The sequence below is a fragment of the Dermochelys coriacea genome, chromosome 2 (genome assembly GCF_009764565.3).
Source record: "Dermochelys coriacea isolate rDerCor1 chromosome 2, rDerCor1.pri.v4, whole genome shotgun sequence".
Lineage (NCBI taxonomy): Eukaryota > Metazoa > Chordata > Testudines > Dermochelyidae > Dermochelys > Dermochelys coriacea.
Genome location: NC_050069.1, coordinates 93,452,093 through 93,465,372, shown reverse-complemented (window position 1 = coordinate 93,465,372; position 13,280 = coordinate 93,452,093). Strand labels below are relative to the sequence as shown.

Sequence of the window (13,280 nt, the reverse complement as noted above, 5' to 3'; positions counted from 1 at the left end):
TCACCAAAAAAAAAAGTACAAGCACCATCTGAAGTTTACAGGATTTATCTCCCAAGAGCACATAATTCCTGTAGCTCTTAATTCTACAGGGTCATCTAAGAATACAAATATCTATACTTTTTATATATATATATATATATATATATATATATATACACACACACACACACACACACACACACACACACACACACACACCAGGCCATGGACACCTCAATAGTCTGACAAGCATTTCCATTAAGCAATAAGGTGAAATTTGCAAGCATCTAGTTTATACACCATTATGCAAATTAGATTTCCAACTGCTGTTGCAGCAAATCCTCATACAGCTCTGTGTGCTAAAATAAAACTTTAAGTAGTAGCAGCTTGACTGAATTCTACCTGCTTGTGAGGTCAGACCTGTTTCACGTGCAATCTATTGAGCCTTTCTCTACCCAGATGCCTGGTTTGCACAAGCTCCCTGTCCAAGAAGATTAGAATATCATTTACAGTAGTTTCATCAGGACTGGGGAGCCCAGCTCCCTGGAGAAGATGAGCAGGTTGGGTTGACCAGAGAACAGACTTCCTGACGTTCTCCAGAATGGAGAGTTTCTTCTCCAAAGCGTGAAATTTGTGAGACCATTTACAGGGAGGAAAGTGGAACTCTGCTGTGAAGAGACATCAAATCAAAGAAAGAAGTCATTAAGCCAATGAGTTGCAGGACTGTCTGGCAGATGGATGGGTCTGTGAGGGCACCTTGGTTGCTAGTGGAACCATTTTCTGAAGCCTTGTCTGAAGCAGTCACATATGGCTCTCCCAAGCACTGACGCAAGCTCTCAGGTGGATTAGTTCTTTCTTGATGTCTTATTATAAACCCCTACGATGAAAGAAGGGAGCACATTTTTTTGAATCACAATATGGGTCTATGAAATAAATTTCACTTTTAGCAATTGCATAAATATGACAGAACCAGAAAGCCTCCCTATTAGAGGTGGCTGCTACTATAATCAGATTCTAGGAGAACATTCATGGAGTTGTGCTAGAAGACCTTGGTGAAAACTGAAAGGACTGGGTGATCCTGAATCTTAAATATTTATGATAAGATGCTGAAATAAGTATTATGAAAGCGAGGCACCTTTCAGATCTGTAGATGCTAAAAGTTTTCTGTTGTACAGCTACTACTGAGAACAAAGAGATTCTATCTGGAATTTCTTGTATTTCTAAAAAAGCAGTTTACCCATTTCAAATGCAAGACTTCTGAAGCTTCTATATCCTTCAGCACTATAAAGTAAATGTCTTCATCTAACTTCTCAGAAGGGACAGGAAGACTAGCACAAATATCTAGGAGGAATGGGACATACTTGCTTATAAGCATGTCTTTTGGCAGGGTTCAGGAACACATTTATTGAAATGAGGAAAATTGAGGTAAATTTGATGTAGTAACTCTCTGAAAAAAACAGCAAGAACCCATTTATTGGATAGGTTTTTTCCCCCACTCTGAGAAAATAGTAAAACTACCCATCCACTGACACCGGAACAAGTTTAGGGGAGTCGGAGTGTAGCAAATGCAGGAAGTCAGAAACTGGAAATACTGGAATGGGGACCTCCCAAGCATCGTCTCTTGTCCCTTCAATATATACTGTAGCTCACCAAGTCACAAACTGGGAAGATCTATGAGGCTGGTAGGATCTTCTAAAGAAGTTTTTCAATTTTTAAGCAGAAATGGACTGGCCAATCTTGGAAATATCTGAACTTATCTAGACTTAAAAAAATTTCCCTGCTTTAAAACTATTTTACATAGGCTACCCCAAAAAGTATACTTACTCAGAGTAGAGATTTAGGTTGTTCCTAAACTGAGTGACCAAGGAGGTTCATCAGCTACTGCTCCACTGCCCATGGGTTTAGCAAATATAAAGAGGTGTCAGCTAGAAAGGCAGTAGCTAAAGTGACAATGATCCAATCTTTCTCCTCCTCTAAAGGAAGGCTAGCACCTTCTCAACATCCTTAAATGAGATAATAAGACCTCTTGTAACAAAAACTGAAATTAAAGCTGCTCCCAAACCCTTAGATTATGTATTTTGTTAAGACAGAAGCTATCTTCTTGTCAGATGGTTACATAGAGAAGAAGATGCTCATGTAAGGGAACACAACATATCTTAGAGCACCCTGAAGTATAGGGATGGTTTTTGGCAAGGAGACCCAGTTATTTTTCCTCCTTACAGAGCTTATATGCATTTTGCCCAAAACATCAATCCTTTTCTCTAATAGGAAACAGTACAGGAATCTCTTTTCTTTTTGGGAAGGTCATTGAAGGCAGTAGGTGGTACAGAATCCTCAGACAAGTGTAGAGCCTGGACTACTACTCTAAGTGGCTTATGCCCTGGTCTTTGCATTCAAAAAAACTCCTCAGAGAGACAAGCTCAGAGTCGGACACCAAAGAAGACTATGACATTTTCCCTTCCTCCTCAGAATCCCACAGGGATGTATGCCTGGTTTACTGTAGTTAGGCTGACAGGGTGAGGGGTAAGTGAAGGGGTGGAAAGGGACCCTAGGGTGGTGGAGGCTTTGACTCACTGAATGTCTTGTTTAGGTTAACTCTGGATTGAAAAAAACAATGGGAAAGAAAAAGCACTAATTGGAAGCCATGAGAGCCTGACAGGAACATACAAACTCACCTGAGATGCACCTTGCGGGGAGTAGTATGGGAACTGGCAAGGGCTTTATCTTCTGCCTGTAGGTCTTGTCAGAAGTTAACACAGAGCCTGTGGGAAAGAGAGGAGGCACAGGCCCCACCTTACTAGACTCTACAGCTGGCTGGGTATTGGACTGAGGGTAAAACCCAACACATCTCTCTCTCTCACTTACACACATACATTCACACAACATTATGCATTGGACACCGCGGGCAGAGCAGATGGTAAAGACTCTTTCTTTTCTCTATTACATTTTCTCCTATGCAACTTTTGAAGAAAAAAAGCTCTCATATGAACACCTGTGCATCAGCAATTGTTCCTCACTGAGGCAGACCAGAAACATTTGGGATTAGCTTCCTACAAATGTTCATAGTCGCTTGTTTGGAGTGGCAAAGAACTGCATGTCTCCTCCACCTAAGTTCTGCAAATATTCAATTTCATTGTGCTTAACACTAGTCAAATCCTGGGAGGTCAGGCATCTGTTAGGATGGTGTGTGGAAGAGCAGCACAAAAAACTAAAACAAAACAAAACTTTGTTTTTTAAAAAGTATTTGTGAATTTCAATTCTCATGACAGGTGTCAGCTTGACAACTCTGGAAATCAAATCAGGTACAGCACAAGCAACACCACCCACTACCCAAAACATTCTTCAATTCTAAGCTAAAAGAGATGAGGCCGTGAAGTCACTCTTGACAGACTACTGCCTCTGCTGAAAATGCCAACAAAGGTTTCATTGATTTAAGATACTTTAAGAGCAAAAGGGACCATTACAATCTGCTAGTCCGCATAGCTCGGGACATCAAATTTCACTGAAGAATACTTTCTGCAGTGGAAGGAATTCTTCTTCCCCACTATGGAAGTGAACATATTGAACAAAATAGCTTGTGGTTAAATGAGAGCAGTAAGTGCTAGCTGTAACAGTAGCATTTAGATTTGAACATGTCCTCTCTTTTAAACAAAAACATCTACATTCAGGAAACCCCATAGAATAGCTTTACCTAACCCGTCTGAAAAGGAGTACTTGTGGCACCTTAGAGACTAACAAATTTATTTGAGCATAAGCTTTCGTGAGTTACAGCTCATTTCATCGGATGTATTCAGTGGAAAAATACAGTGGGGAGATGATTTATATACACAGAGAACATGAAACAATGGGTGTTATCATATATACTGTAAGGAGAGTGATCACTTAAGATGAGCTATTACCAGCAAGGGGAGGGAAAGGAAGAAAACCTTTTGTAGTGATAATCAAGGTGGGCCATTTCCAGCAGTTGACAAGAACATCTGAGGAACAGTGAGGGGCGAGGGGGAGAGGAGGAAATAACATGGGGAAATAGTTTTACTTTGTATAATGACCCATCCACTCCCAGTCTCTATTCAAGCCTAAGTTAATTGTATCCAGTTTGCAAATTAATTCCAATTCAGAAGTCTCTCATTGGAGTCTGTTTTTGAAGTTTTTTTTGTTGAAGAATAGCCACTCTTAGGTCTGTAATCGAGTGACCAGAGAGATTGAAGTGTTCTCCGACTGGTTTTTGAATGTTATAATTCTTGACATCTGATTTGTGTCCATTTATTCTTTTACATAGAGACTGTCCAGTTTGACCAATGTACATGGCAGAGGGGCATTGCTGGCACATGATGGCATATATCACATTGGTAGATGTGCCGGTGAACGAGCCTCTGATAGTGTGGCTGATGTGATTAGGCCCTATGATGGTGTCCCCTGAATAGATATGTGGACAGAGTTGGCAACGGACTGTGTTGCAAGGATAGGTTCCTGGGTTAGTGGTTCTGTTGTGTGGTGTGTGGTTGCTGGTGAGTATTTGCTTCAGGTTCAGCAAGGACTGGCCTGTCTCCCAAGGTCTGTGAGAGTGATGGGTCGTCCTTCAGGATAGGTTGTAGATCCTTGATGATATGTTGGAGAGGCTTTAGTTGGGGGCTGAAGGTGATGGCTAGTGGCATTCTGTTATTTTCTTTGTTGGGCCTGTCCTGCAGTAGGTGACTTCTGGGTACTCTAACCCTACTGGTGAGGGCGAACAAATGCATACTTTCATACTAATCCTTGCTCTAGGTGTCAGAAAAAAGACAGGCAACTTTTACAGGAGTTTACATGTCATAAGTCAAAATGGCTCATTCTTTAATTAATGCATATACTAGAACAGCTTCATTCCAGTCTTACTGGTAGAGGAGTTGAATAGATTGGTCTGCAATATCTTTCCTGTGTCTCAGTCATAGAGTGTCCCTTCAAGAAACAGAAGAATGCAAATACTTTTTAGGTATGAGAAACCAAAACTGTAACCATGTCAACACAGCTACGCAATAAAAAGAGGTTACTTAATACCCCTCCACCCCACACACACACTTTCATTCTAACATCCTTTGGAACCCAGCAGGTGGGAATTCTATTTTTAAAATTAAAAAGTGGTTACAATGAATATCACAATGATGGACACCAAATGAAGATGAAAAACAAGGTACAGTAACCTTATATCAGAATATAACAATGTGATGCTCAGACAGTCACTAGAACAGTGAAACATCGCTAACTTTAGGAGTATGAACAAACATATAATTCCTCATAAGGAGGACATTTTGTTCTCCTCCTGGGAAAGTTTAGGGCATTTACTGTATTTATAAGTTCACATTTATTCTAACGCTTCATAAAAACTTCGTATTCTGCTCCAAGGTCATAACCAAACAGATTTCATGTTCATAGTCCAGGAATTGTGATAGAACTATTCAGCCGCAAGGATCTTCAGCCAGACACAAATGTTCAGACCACACCAAACCTTACTAAAAAACAGACAACCTTAGAGAAACATACAGACTAGAAAGCGTTACAGTCAAAATGAAATATTAATGTCAGAAAATTATGCAGGAGATGGGAAAAGTATAAGATGTAATGCCTGCACCTGATATTTTACATACACAATAGCAAGTTCAAGGTTTCATCTTTACTGTTTTTGAAAAGTCGACTTTGGGCTATGTTATAAAATACTGTGATATTTTCAATTCTTTTATTTAAAATTAAATTAATCTGTTTAACATGAAAGAAATACGTCACTAGCTGGTGTCAGCCATAATGAATGGACTGCAAGTACTATCCCAATACATCTTCATTCTCATCTGCAACATTCTGTTACTGTCCCTTTTCTATGATATATTGCCCTCTTACTTGGAACTGGTCCTAAATGAATGGTTGATCTGGAAATTTGGGCACAATGTCCACCACTACTAAGATGAGACCATGAAGCTTGTTTACTCTTGTTTACCACTATGCACGTACAGAATTCATGTTCCCGGCAGATTTCTTTGCTTCCCTGCAGAAAAATTACTTCTAAAGGGAAGCAAAGGGAAGCCGCAAAAGCGGTCATGCACCCCTTCCTGGCAGTGCAGGCACATTGGTTTTGGAACTTGGAGTAGCCTGCGGAGATGTAAATTACCACTGGGGTGTGGGGCTAGGCGAGCTTGCACATATGGGGAGACATCAATCACTGCCGGGGGGTGGGGCTGGGCATGTGAGCAAGTGAACGAGACTTTGTCCCTCTCACTTGCTATTACAGCATGTCTGGCGTGGAGGGGCAAGGCTTCAGGGTGTTTCTGAGGAGGATGGTGTGGGGCAGGCTCTGTCCCCTCCGGCAGGGCAGAATATAGCAGTCTGCCTGCTTAGTGAATTGTTTCCATTGTTCTTAGTGAATTCCCCCAGGAGTATAAAACAGGTGTAAAAGATTTAAGGCTCCTTTACATTGCCAGAATGGTGTAAAGGAGCCTTATTGTAAATAACAATATGGCCTGACAAATGCTTATGATGCTTTAGTGATGAGAACTGGTCTAAATTTTTTTGACTAAAAAAATGTTCTTATCAAAATGCACTTCATGAACTGTTTATTACTGACCTTTCTGGAGATGGTCAGTAGCCAATATAAATTGTGAGTTTGATTCCCCATCCCTCACTTGCTCTTCAGTTGCCTATGATGTAATATGACCATATGGCTACATATATTACTTGACGAATAACTAGAAATAAAGGGTCAAATCTAACTACATTACTATTAGACAAAGGGAGTTTGGGGATTTTCTCCAGTGCTCCCCACTCCCTTTGTCCATCCACTGTATTGTAGTTTAAATAAATTACCCAAATAATTGAAATTGGTGTGATTATATTGCATAATTTAGACAAATTAAATATGCAAAATTTTAAAATATTGTGTGCAAATTTTTAATTTTTTGGCACAGAATTCCTCCAGGAGTACTTGCTGCACCTGTCACATAGCCAACTAGAAATCTACATTGGCAGAGATCAAAGTACATTATACCACCAACAAAAAGCTCCACACAACTGTCTCAGTACTCCCCACGCATTTCCCCCTCCCTCTATTGGTTCATTCTGGGACATGAACACCTAAATACTCACAGGTATATCTGTATTACATAATCATGTCAAAAATGCCAGGAGCTCAAGATGTAAAGAGGACATAATTGAGTTTTATACAGACCAAGCCTACAAATAGAAATGGGTGCTGCTTCACGTAAGGCAGAGTGAAGCTCATGTGAGGAAGGTTCCACTTGGAATCGGAATCCTAAAAAATAGCTACAAGATATGGGATGGATATATTTACTGAACTGTTAGAACCAAATTATATGCATTTCTGAACCAAGTCAGACAATTCTCATCAGAGAGCAGAAGACTTGCCATGAGGCAAAACGTAATCAAACACAACCATCGCAAGCAAGGGCACACCACAGGTTTGCAGTGACTGTGTGTCTTTCAGACAGCAGTAATTTATTTATCCCCGTCATGTAACTTTAACAGTCTGTCTGCCTGGTTCTTGGCAAGCACTGACTTGCACTGTCACAAACCGTCTGACAGACGGAGTTTCTTAAATGCTTTTCTGTTTTAGCAAACAACAAAACTTCATAAAATAGCTATCATCTCCCATTCTTCTTCTATGCCCTCCCCACTGACAAAAAAAAAAAAAAAAAAAGAACACATAAGAAACCCCTCACAAAATAATCCCTATACAGTTCTGCCACAAACCAGGGTTATTTTAATTTTACACCGCCACATTTTTGTGCATACAAAGCTTTCGGAATCTGGTGGAGAGGATTTCTGTTAAGCTTAACTGCAAAATACAGTAATTAAAAATTAATAATGGGTGTGGGCACACAGCTTTTCCCCGCCCCTCCTCCCACCACAAACACACTCCCACCCCCAAACTTCTTTGCTGTTGTTCATGTGGATTTGTGCCAGACATTCTGCATCCTCATTAAGTGGTGTCTGGCAACCTGCCTGAGTTTTAGTGGGTTCTGGGAATGCCAATATATTAACCAGAGGACTTTTCGCATTACCCTTTAGAGTTTTTATTCTAGAAAAGTCAACCATTTGGCAGTGCAAACTAATTTCATCCAGGAAAGCTCTCAGTTGCCAATCTTGAGAGAAATTACATTTAGATTCTTTGTCATTTCCAAGCCCTCCATCTGAAAAACAAGCTCAGTGGAAGGAAAGTGCCTCACATATACAATTTTAAAAGCCAAAGTGCCATTTTTAATAGGATTTTAAAGAAAAGGAATCCAGATGTGAACAATATTGAGATCCATCATAACACAAAAAGATTAATTTTTATTTCCTTATCTTAATTAGGAAGAAGAAACTTGCACAATATTATTCCGGTAATTAAAGATATTACAGGTGCCTGCATATTTCCTGTGCCTAACTAAGTTATTGACATGAAAAGTAACTAACAAAATACACTATAGTATCACCAATCAGTGCCTATACTAGTGAAGCATTTTACTAAATGCATATATTTATTTTATACACAAAGATGTTTAGGCCACAAAAAACTAATGATTTTGCACTCAACATATAATCTTCTTTAATCTACATACATATACAATTGGCTGTAGGCTTGGGAGTCAGCAAATAAGACACTAAAATAAAGTGTTGATATTTTTCTTTCATATGTGTAGCACAACAAAGAAATTTTAACTGCTCTTTACTGGAGCATTCAGTTTTTTGTGTACAACACATGGGAAAAAGTAAATCCATGAAATACATTTATCTCCATTTACTTTAATTTCTCCTGCTTCATTGTGCTTTGAGCCAGATCCTGCAGTCCTACTTAGCCAGAGGTACTTACCTGAAAAGTCCCATTAGCTTCAATGGGACTACTAAACTAAAGGTGCAGGGCAAGTCCCTTGGTACCTCTACTCAATAGCATTGAAAACATTGCTATATACCGGCCATCAATTACTTTGTTCTCTGTATAATTCTGGTTTGGGCAAGAGTTTGCTGAATGAATGGCAAAACTCCAAGATGTAATCTCCCCTCTATAGTGAGCAGCTACTCAAGGATCTACAAAATTACAAACCAGATTAACTCAGAATTTCCCATTGTGTCCAGAGGGGTAACTACCTTAGCAGACTGCTTCCAGGTCTCAATGTGCCAGGCAAGACAGCTATTTTTAAAAACAGTCACCAGCTGGGTAATAGAAAAATGTATATGAATGTTTATACTGAGGGAGTGGATTCTCAACAACTGATGCACCAATATACTGGCACAAGTTCCTTTAACAAGCAGCTGGTGCTGGCAAGGCGCCATTGAAGAATTCAGCAGTTATGCACATCAAACCTACAAAAAGACTGCACTAAAATCTCCTAGAAGCGTATAGAGTCCCTTTCTGTTATTGACAGGCATGCTCATACGTATATGCATAAAGTTGTTCTAAATTAGAGCAACTTTAGCTAGCATAAAACTTTTCCAAGGCTAATCATCGGGCAAAAAATAAAATGCAATAGCATTTCATGTTAATATATGGAATGTAAATGTGCGTAACTCTTTAAAATTGTTCATATCTATTAAAGTTTACACTGAACAGGAAGTGTTTTTTAAAATCTAGGATGATTTTCATAGTAATTTACATTCAGACAGCATTCTACATCCTGAAGGGATACCAAAGGCTTGTTCATATGCAGCACCACTTGAGTGCTGCCACTTCTTGGGTAAAGGGCAGTAGCCAGACAGACACAACAGAGCATGTTGTACAACAGCTAAGGAAAAGGAAGGAATGAAATTCTGGTCAAGCAAACTGGGGCAAAAAAAAACTCTTCTTACAAGAATGTCATGGCACTTTTAATTTACACACAGAAAAGACAATAACTCAGCTTTTAAGGTCTCATCTGAAAGATCTTACCTACAAGGAACTGCAGGTAACTCTGTTTATCTCCCTCAAAATGATGAAGGGATGAGTTATTTCAAGATTTTCCAGTAATATTTTTACAGATAAACATTAAGCCTCCCAAAAAGCTTGGACAGTGGTATCTTATCCTGGAATCCAATTTTCTTCTTGTTTCCCCAAATTTTCTTATATGTCCAAGACACTGAAACATAGACTCAACTTCATCCATCAAAAATTGTGTCAGAGCCTGGAATGTTTCAATTAATGCAAGCCAATGGACTGATCTGACATTGTTAACTCATTGTGTGTCTTACATTTATCATCATTAGCTTTGTATGGGCACCTCAGGTTGCTGAAAGAGAACACACTGAGATGCATTATGTACGTGCAATAGCAATCTTCACGTACTCACGTGGCAGAATTTAATACATAGCCAAATGTACTGAATATATAAAGATGTATTTTATGTATATACACATGTGTAGATATATATTTGACACACTGCAGTTAAAATTCTCTTACTACTGACTTTGTGGCATACTCAGAGTAACTCAATACTCAGTGCTGCAACACCAGAACAGATATAGATGTGGAGAACATTTTGTCACTATTTCAGCTGGCAGTGAAGTAGGGACATTCATCAGTTAATAGACTGTCTCCCCTCAATGTCTTTCCAGCAAAAGAGTCCCTTTTATTTCTAACAAGATGAAGCTACAGTGTCTGCATGCTTGCTAGTGGCAGCCTGCACCATCACTAGAGAGCTCCACTTAGCAGTGCATCAAAACGAATATCATTTTATTTAAACCAATTTTGGACTGCTATGAAATGCAAAGTCATTAGAATGTTATCCTAGAAAATAAACTAGCAAGTGGGGGCAAAACAAAACTCTGTCCAATTAAAGACACTTAGGGTTTGAAAACTCTAATGCAGAAAAACATTTCCCAGCAGCAAATGTTATTGTAGTTATCCATCATATTAGTTCATCAACTTTCCCTGAAGTCTATTCTTTTTAAGATTGCTGTATAACTACCAGTAAATGTCCCGCTGCTTTCTTATTGCTGAAATACCTCTGACCTGTTGGCTAGCCTGAGAAATGAGATCCTGCATATATTTTTCTCTACACCTTTATGCGATGCACCTTTTCCTTGCATAAGCACTTAAAAAAAATTAAGTCTTTTTAAAACAGATCCTTTCTAATTAAACATGACTCCATCCTAATTGAAAAAAATATTACTCTAGGCATTCTAAAATTATACATTTATAATTCCAAATGCCCTTTCAGTACCATATAAAATTACTCACCTGATTTTACTATCATGCACAATCATCACCAGTTACACATAAAAAATACATTTTGCTAAACCTTGAACATTACAGAAAAATCCTCAATTTAGACCACTCATCATAGATGTACAGTTTAAGACCACTGAACAAAGGGAAGTTCTTTTCTGGTTTTGCCTGTTTCCTGTTTATTCCATCGTGAGGTTCAGAAAAAAATAAACTAAAATATGTATTTTATCCATTTAAATTTTTCAGCAATTATTATATGAATATTATACATACATTCACATATAAACAGCAAAATTAGCTTCCCAGTTCATGCCATAAACTTCTGATGTTCCTACTCCAGGGGTTCTCAATCTGGGGGTCGTGACCGCTCAAAGGGTCATACAGTTTTTACATGGGGGGTCGTGAGCTGTCAGCCTCCAGTCCCAAATCTCACTTCGCCTCCAGCATTCGTATTAGTGTTAAATATAAAAAAAATGTTTTTAATTTATAAGGGGGATCGCACTCAGAGGCTTGCTGTGTGAAAGGGGTCACCAGAACAAAAGTTGGAGACTGCCCTACTCAATGCCATCAAGGTAGATCAGAGATACAGATAAGGCTACATTAGACTTGTGCTAATAGGCGGAAAAGAAAACAAACAGACAGATTTCAGTCAATAGGGGTCTATTTTCCATGAGTTCAACAGATACAAGCAAATGCTTATCTGCTCCCTTCCATCCTGTAAAAGTTGTCTGCGTGGGTCTGCTGAACAGTCTTTACAATACAGACACCTCTGTTATAATCTTTCTTCTTCAGGGCAGCACAGGATTGATGTAGCAGACCTGCCATTTAATATTACCTCACTGTGCTAGGTAAAATTAACTCTTCATAGCAATAGATGAATATTCATTCAAAATGGAAGGGTTATTTTAAAGTACCCTCCTGAAGGAACAAGCTGACAGAGAGCAGAGTGGGTAACAGAACTCTAGTTTTGCAGCCTGTTCTCTCCTCTGAAAAGCTTCAGGGAAGCCACCTTTATAGTGACCTCTGCTGAAGCACCCCAATAAGCCCCCCGCATCCGCATGCAGCATCCCAAACCAAACCAACCCACTCAGCCCACAAAGCAAGCCAAACAGATGCACGATACATTCCCAGATTCCCCTTCAACGATGGAGGGAGGAGGGAAAGAAGGCGATTCCACACGCGTAGACCAAAGCCTCCAGACAACGGTGTCAGAGGTTTGCCAGGATGGACCCCCCCCCCCCAAAAAAAAAACAAACAAACAAACAAAAAACCAGCACGATCATATCATCAGCGCCGCCTTCGACTTAAAAGCCACGTTCGCCTTTCAGCCGGTCATGCCTTCCCACGCAAACTAAGCCCCCGCCGACGAGGTCACAACGAACAACAAAGGGGCGCCCGGGGCAATCGTTTCGTCCCCTTTGCTCGTCCGCGCCCCAGCCCCAGCCACCCCTCCTCTCCCAGCCGGCTGGCTCCCCGCGACCCCGGGAAGGCAGAGCGGAGCGAGTGGAAATGACCGGCAGCCCCCGCCCGGGCGCACACCCAGGTGCGTTTGCAGGCGGGCGGAGACGCAGGCGCCCCCCCCCCAGGCACGCGCCCCCCCCCCAGACACGCGCGCGCGGCTCAGAGGGAAGCCGCCTTTCCAGAACAACCTGGGGCTGGGTCTCTTTAAGAGCCGCAGACCTTAATCGTGGGGCCTCCCCTCACTTTCCCAGGCACTTTCTGCCCGCTGCAGCAACCCCCCGGGGCTCCCCTCCCCGCTGCATCTCCGGGAGCCGCAGCGCCGGCTCCAGCCCCGAGCCGAAGGGGGGAGAAATGCCCGGGCTGGCGCTGCCACTCACCGTCTCTCCCAGCCCTGCCGCCCCGGCGCGGGGGGTTTCTCAGGCAGAGCCCAGGCAGCGCCTGCCGCCTCCCGCGGTCTGTCTCCAGCGGCGGCTCTGCCTGCGCTCAGCCCGGCTCTGCCTCCAGCTCATTCCCCGGCTCGCCTCCTTCCCCCGCCTCCCCGGGCTGCTGCCTGTCTGGCTCCCAGTGACAGGCAGCCGGAGAGAGACGGGGAAGGAAGCAAGCTGGGGGGGGAGGGGGAGAAGCTTCCTGCCCAGCCCCGCCGCCGGTATTCACAGGCCACACTGACATCTGCTGGGCG

At 41.4% G+C, this 13,280-nt stretch overlaps 1 protein-coding gene across 1 annotated transcript in view; it reads right to left on the bottom strand.

Annotated features, from left to right (window-relative positions):
* The window catches only part of LDLRAD4 (low density lipoprotein receptor class A domain containing 4), a 436,148-nt gene extending 422,970 nt beyond the window's left edge, over positions 1 to 13,178 (bottom strand). The window contains exon 1 of the mRNA XM_038392209.2: positions 12,979 to 13,178. The gene's annotated coding sequence lies outside the window, so the exon portion shown is untranslated. The remainder of the gene's footprint in view (positions 1 to 12,978) is intronic.
* Positions 13,179 to 13,280: the final 102 nt, after the last annotated feature.